The following is a 6047-nucleotide window of genomic DNA, read 5'->3' as shown; positions in this document are numbered from 1 at the left end:
TTTGCATGGAGCTCCCACGACTGTAAAACGAGGATGGTAATAATGCCTACTTTATAGGATTGTGTGAAGGTTAGATAACTCATGTCATGTGCCTGGCCCAGTACCTGGCACAAGATAGTCAAGTAGGTGCCAGAGGCTGCGGCGTAGTCTGCCAAGCCTCTGCCTGCGGTGCCAGCATCCCGTATGTTCATGTCCCGACTGCTCCTCTTGCCATCCAGCTCTCTGCTATGGCCTGGGAAAGCAGTGAAAGATGGCCCAAGTGCTTGGGTGTTGTAACCAAAATCCACAGCAACACTTGTGCCCCTGAACCCGCGTGGGAGACCTGGAAGAAGCTCCTGGCTCCTGGCTTCGGATTGGCGCAGCTCCGGTCATTGTGGCCATTTGGGGAGTGAACCAGTGGATGGAAGACCTCTCTCTTTCTTTCTCTCTCGCTCCGTCTGTAACTCTGCCTCTCAAATAAATGAAGATGTTTTAAAAAAGAAAAAAAAAATCATCACCTTCCCCGAACACCAAGCACCACAACAAACCTGGTCTCCCCTCAGTTCCTCTAATGACGCGGCTCTATTGAGCACCTGGTGCCTGCCATATGCTGAAGTTGGTTTTCCACACAAAATCCTTATTGAATAACATAAACCACATAAAACAGCACTGGCTAGTTGATTTGAGAGGGAGAGAGTGCTCCTTTCCACTGATTCACTCCCCGGATGCTGCAATGCCCGGGACTGGGCCAGGCCAAAGCCGGCCACTGGGAACTCAGTCCAGATCTTCTATATTGATGCCAGTGTTAGCAGAGTTGTGTGGGATGGGTTCTTGTCTTTGTGCAAGAAAGAATTCAGATGTGCGACAGAGCACAGCAGGAAGCGAGGTGGCAAGGTTTGATGGGTGGGGCGTCCGTCAGAACTGATGGGCCCCTCTCCAGATGGAACCTGGGCGAGAGCACCAGGCCATGCAGACCGCGCGAACAAGGGTGCGTGGTTTAACAGGGAGAACACACCTGCAGGCCAGGCGGGCGGCTCAGGAGAGAGCTGAGGACTGCGCAGTCTGTATTCACACTGGGGATTGAAGGGTCGGGTCTGGTTCTAGGCTCCTGGCTTTGACCTGGCCCAGCCTTGGCTATTTTGGGCATTTGGGGATGGAAAATCTGTGTGTGTGTGTTTCTGTCTTTCAAATAAAAATAAATAAAATTAATTTTTTTATTTTGAAAATAAATTGTGTGAGGCAGAGAGAAGTTTAAATATTTTTTCTTGCATATTTATTTGGTTGAGAGGCAGAGAGATAGAGCATGCTCTTTTTTATTTTTTAAAGATTTACTTATTTACTTGAAAAGCAGTTTCAGAGAGAGAGCGCGCTTCTATCCACTGATTCACTCCCCAAATGGCCACATCAGCCCGAGGCTGCGGCAAGGCGAAGCCAGGAGCCAGGACCTCCATCCAGGTGTCCTACGGATGTGCTTGGGCCATCTTCCACTGCTTTCCCAGGCACATTAGCAGAGGACTGAATAGGAAGTGGAGCAGCTGGGACTCTAACCAATGACCACATGGGATGCCGGTGTTGATGTTACAAGCAGTGGCTTAACCAGCTGTGCCACAATGTAGGCTCCTAGAGCATGCTGTTAATACACAGCCCTGCTCCAGCCTCGCCCCAGCAGGGCAGCCTCTCCTCCCCATGGCTGGGCAGCACCTGTCTCTGCTTCTGCTGCTTTTTGGCCACTGTGAAGTTCAGGGCGCTGCAAAAACAAGCCTGAGACGGCCACCCTGGGGATGTGCGAGGGCTACTAAAGAGAAGGCAGAGCTGGGAACCTGAGCTCGGCACCAGGCATGCCGAAGATCACAGCTCTGCCCACGAGCTGCAAGCTGGCAGTGACCTTGGGCCATAACAAGGAACTCCACCAGCGGATGGGACTTTGAGTGGGCTCCAGGCTTCTGGCAAGGCTCTTGGATGGAGCTGACAAGAAGTCCACAGAGAAAAGTCCACTTCGAGAGAAGTGACCCTGCTACCAAAGCCACAGTTCCACTCATGACAGAGAAATTAGAAAAGAGAGGCTGAGGACTGGCTGGATACTGGAGCCAGGGGCTGAGAAGGAAACAGTGACAAGGTGACTTGCTCATGGCCAAGCTCGACTTGGAGGATTGCTGGGAGGAGACTGTCACAGAGTGACACCCGAGGTCCGGTTCACGTCTGTACCCAACAGGACTGTATGTCCTATACAGTCCTTATCGGGTGAGTCATTATTAAACCCGCCCCGTGGCCATCCACCCCAGGCATGTACCTGGAGAGCCCAGCCGTGGCTCTATGTGGCCTGAGCACCTGGAGCCCCCAGTGTGGTAGACACTAGCTCTTTAGTTGAACAAGTGTGAGGAGGCCCAGGTGGGACACTGGGGGCAGCAAAGGTGCCGGAGCATTTGGCCATCTCCACCGCACGGACAGAGGATCGACCCAGTCATACCCTGGCACCCAGCACGGCGCCTGGCACACAGAAAGCGCTCAGTGAGCCTACAAATGAGACGATGAGAGTCCTTGCTCTCTCAGGACCTGCAGTCCAATGGGGCAGACACGGCCCACTGCATACCACGACACGGTGCCCAGCGTAGCATGGTTTGGGTGGCATCCAAGTCCAGGCGGAGGACGGCGCCCCGGGGAACGCATGAGCCCGGGCTGCAGAGGGACGCCCAGGCTTCAGCTGTCCCCAGAGAGCTGGGGAGCGTCATGACTCAGGGCAGGCACGGGCTGCAGGAAGGGCGGGGCCGCGGGGCAGGGCCAGTGAGCCCCAGGAGGGGCTGGCCCCTCACCTGCCTGCTTCCTCCTCTCCTCCCACATTTACTGCTTCTGGGCAAAGGCCCTTGCACAAGATCACAGCCGAGCAAGAGCCTTGATGGCATCTGCCACGTAGCTCGCCAAGATCCAACGGGATACAGCCCGAGTGCGTTGCTGAGTGCCAGAAAGAAGCAGCGCCAGAGATAGCCACAGAAAACAGGGGCAGCTCCGTGCTGCAGGAGAGCTCAGGCCTGGGCCACGCACCAGCACCCAGGCTCCCGGGCAAGTCACCGCAGCTCCTCCGGCTTCCCGTCTGCTTTCCCCTGGCCCTGGAGATGGTCTCTGTACGGGGGCATCCAGTTGGCGAGGGAGGGCAGCACAGCCCTGTCACTGTCACACCGCCCGGTCCCAGGCTGTGGTTGTGAGGGGGCTTGGCACACACGTGCTGGAGCCACAGGGCCCTTGTGCTAGGGAGGGCGGCAGGGACTAGAGTGAGGGTGTGGACATAGGACTGGGCCTGGGCTGTGTAGGAGACACGGGCAGGAGGAGTGGTCAAGGTGGCTTCGTGTGGGGCCGGAGTCCAGGTGTGGCCTCTTAGGGCCTTGGGATCTCTTGGCCTCACTGCGTGGCTCTTGGTTCCCCCAACCCTGGCTCTCCCTCCCTCATCCCCTTCATTCCAACAAAGCATGAGGAATTCACGGGTAAGGGACTCGGAAGGCTGTGAGGCAGTAGCAAGAGCGCTGGTTGCCCGGGGAATTGAGCTTCTTCCTCTGCTGAAGTCCCAGCTCCAAGCACCTTCCCCACCCAGAGCTGCCAGATAAAGCGCAGGACCCCCAGTGGAGGGGTGGGCGCTGTGGCTCGGTGGCTTAAGCCGCAGCTTGGGATGCACACACCCTATGTCCTACACAGGTCCCGGCTGCTCTGCTTCCAGTCCAGTTCCCTGCTAATGCAGTTGATGGCACAAGTACCTGGGCCCCCTGTCATCATATAGGAGATCCAGATGGAGTTCCTGGCTCCTGGCTTCTGCCTGGCCCAGCCCTGGCTGTTGCAAGTAGTTGCGAATCAGTAGATGAGCTCTCTCTCTCTCTTCCTCCCTCTCTCTCTCCTTCTACCTTTCAAATAAATAAATCTTACAGAGGAAAAAAAAGACTCAGTAGAATTTGAGTTTCAAATGAACAATGAATAATTCTCTGGCATAAATTATTCGGGACATGCTATACTAAAAATTATTTATCACTTATCTGAAATTGAAATTTAATGTAGTATCCTGTATTTTCTTTTTTAAGATTTATTTATTTATTTGAAAGTCAGAGTTACAGATAGAAAAGGACAGAGGTCTTCCATCTGCTGGTTCACTCCCCAATTGGCCACAACAACTGGAGCTGGGCTGGGACAAACCCAGGAGCCGGGAGCTTCTTCCAGGTCTTCCACCTGGGAGCAGGAACTTGGGCCATCTTCCACCACTTTTCCAGGCACATTAGCAGGGAGCTGGATCATAAGCAGAGCAGCTGGGACTCAAACGGGCGCCCATACGGGATGCCAGTGCTGCTGGCAGTGGCTCCCCCTGCTGCGCCACAGCACCGCCCAGCAGCCTGTATCTTCATTTGCTCCACCTGGCAATCCTTCCTCCACCCCTATCCAGAACCTGTCACTCAGCCCTGCCCTGAGCCCATTAGAGGCCATTAGAGATTATGGGCCTCTCAGCTGAATAGGGGGCCATTAGAGATTGTGGGCCTCTCAGCAGAACAGGAATCCAGAGCCCCAAGGAATTCTGAAGATTATCTGGCCCCAGCCCTGGAACCAGAGGTGAGGAGAGGAGGCCCAGTGGGGACAGGTGCAGCAGTGTCTTCCATGATTCCGGGTGGTATGGCTGCAGACAATGGGCAGTTTCCATAATACCTCTCTGGTCCTGGCTGCACCGGGGGTCCCTCGGCAGGGTCACTTGGGAGCAGGACCCTAGGCAAGGCCAGGCAGGAGATCTCCGGGTCCCCACCCTGGGGCTGTTTCCTGGATCCGGTCGGCCCCAGGTGAGTCACCTCCACCTGCCACGCTAGATCTGGTGCAGTGCCAAGGCCCCGGGGCACCTCAGCTTTGCCTGGCTCTCTTGGGAAGGGGTGCTGATGAGGGGAGACTGGACCAAGTAGGCAGGGCTCTAACTGCCAGGCCAGGGGGCCCGCAGAGGTGGAGCAGCTTAGCCCCCAGTGCTGGAACTGAGGCAGGCCTTGGCAGAGCCCCCAGCTGGCCGGGTCCCCAGGGCTCTTTGTCACAGGGCCATTCCTAGCCACCTTCCACTAGAATCGCATGCCCCCCACCTGTCCAACTCTGAGTCTATTCCTCTCGCTCCCCCTCCTTGCTGCTCATTATGTAGTCCCTGTGCCTGGTGCCAGGCAGATGCTAAGAATCTCACCCGTGTAGAGGACACCCTAGAGCGATGATGGCGTTGCGGCCTCCCTGGGGGACTGGCTCCTCTGATTACAGCCTGCTGGGGCCAGGGCACACCCACAGACAGCGGGTTTAGGGCCGCTGTTCAGGGAGGGGTGGGGCCCTCACCCACCAGCCCTATGCTCCCACCCGGTCCACACATAAGCACAGCACCTGGGCATGGCCGGGGTCTCAGGGCTGCCTGCTCCCATCCATGTGGCTCAGAGCACAGCACCCAGCCAGGAGCTGGAGACCAGCCTTTCTTGCCCTGTGACCTGACACAGCCGTAATCCTTGCTGGGCCTTGTTGCTGTGCGCAGTGACAGCTCTGGGCCTAGATCTCCTAGGCCTTGCAGCTCCGCCCACCCATGGCTTCCTCCAGCTCACCCTACACACACACACACACACACACCCTCAGTGTGGCCATGCCACCCTACTCTGGGAGGGGCCCCTCATCCTGGGGCCACAGAACCTTTGCAGACTCTATTCACAACCCATTCCTGGGGCCCAAGTCCAGGTCTTGTTCATCTTGGGGACCACAGGTGTCTGGGGCCTAAGGGGCTATCCCAAGGGTATGTGGGATACAGTGATGTCATCCAGAGAACTTTATACACAGAAAAGCTGTCTGGTTCGCCTGACCCTCCCAGCACCCCGTGTCTCCTGGGGATGCTTCTCCCCTGCCCTCTTTAGCGTCTCCAGCCCTGCTCCTCTTCCCCACTGCTCCCCAGCCCCCCCACCCTCCAGCCAGCTGGTCACCTAGGCCAGGACCCAGCATTCCCCAAGCCGCCTCTGCCTTCCTCCCTGAGCCCATCCGCCCCTCACTGAACCTTGCCCAGGGCTCTGCGTTATCTCAGGGCCTGTCCACCTCTCACT

This window comes from Lepus europaeus, chromosome 7 (genome assembly GCF_033115175.1).
Source record: "Lepus europaeus isolate LE1 chromosome 7, mLepTim1.pri, whole genome shotgun sequence".
NCBI lineage: Eukaryota > Metazoa > Chordata > Mammalia > Lagomorpha > Leporidae > Lepus > Lepus europaeus.
The sequence above is the reverse complement of the archived record's forward strand: the minus strand, read 5'-3'. Positions refer to the sequence as shown.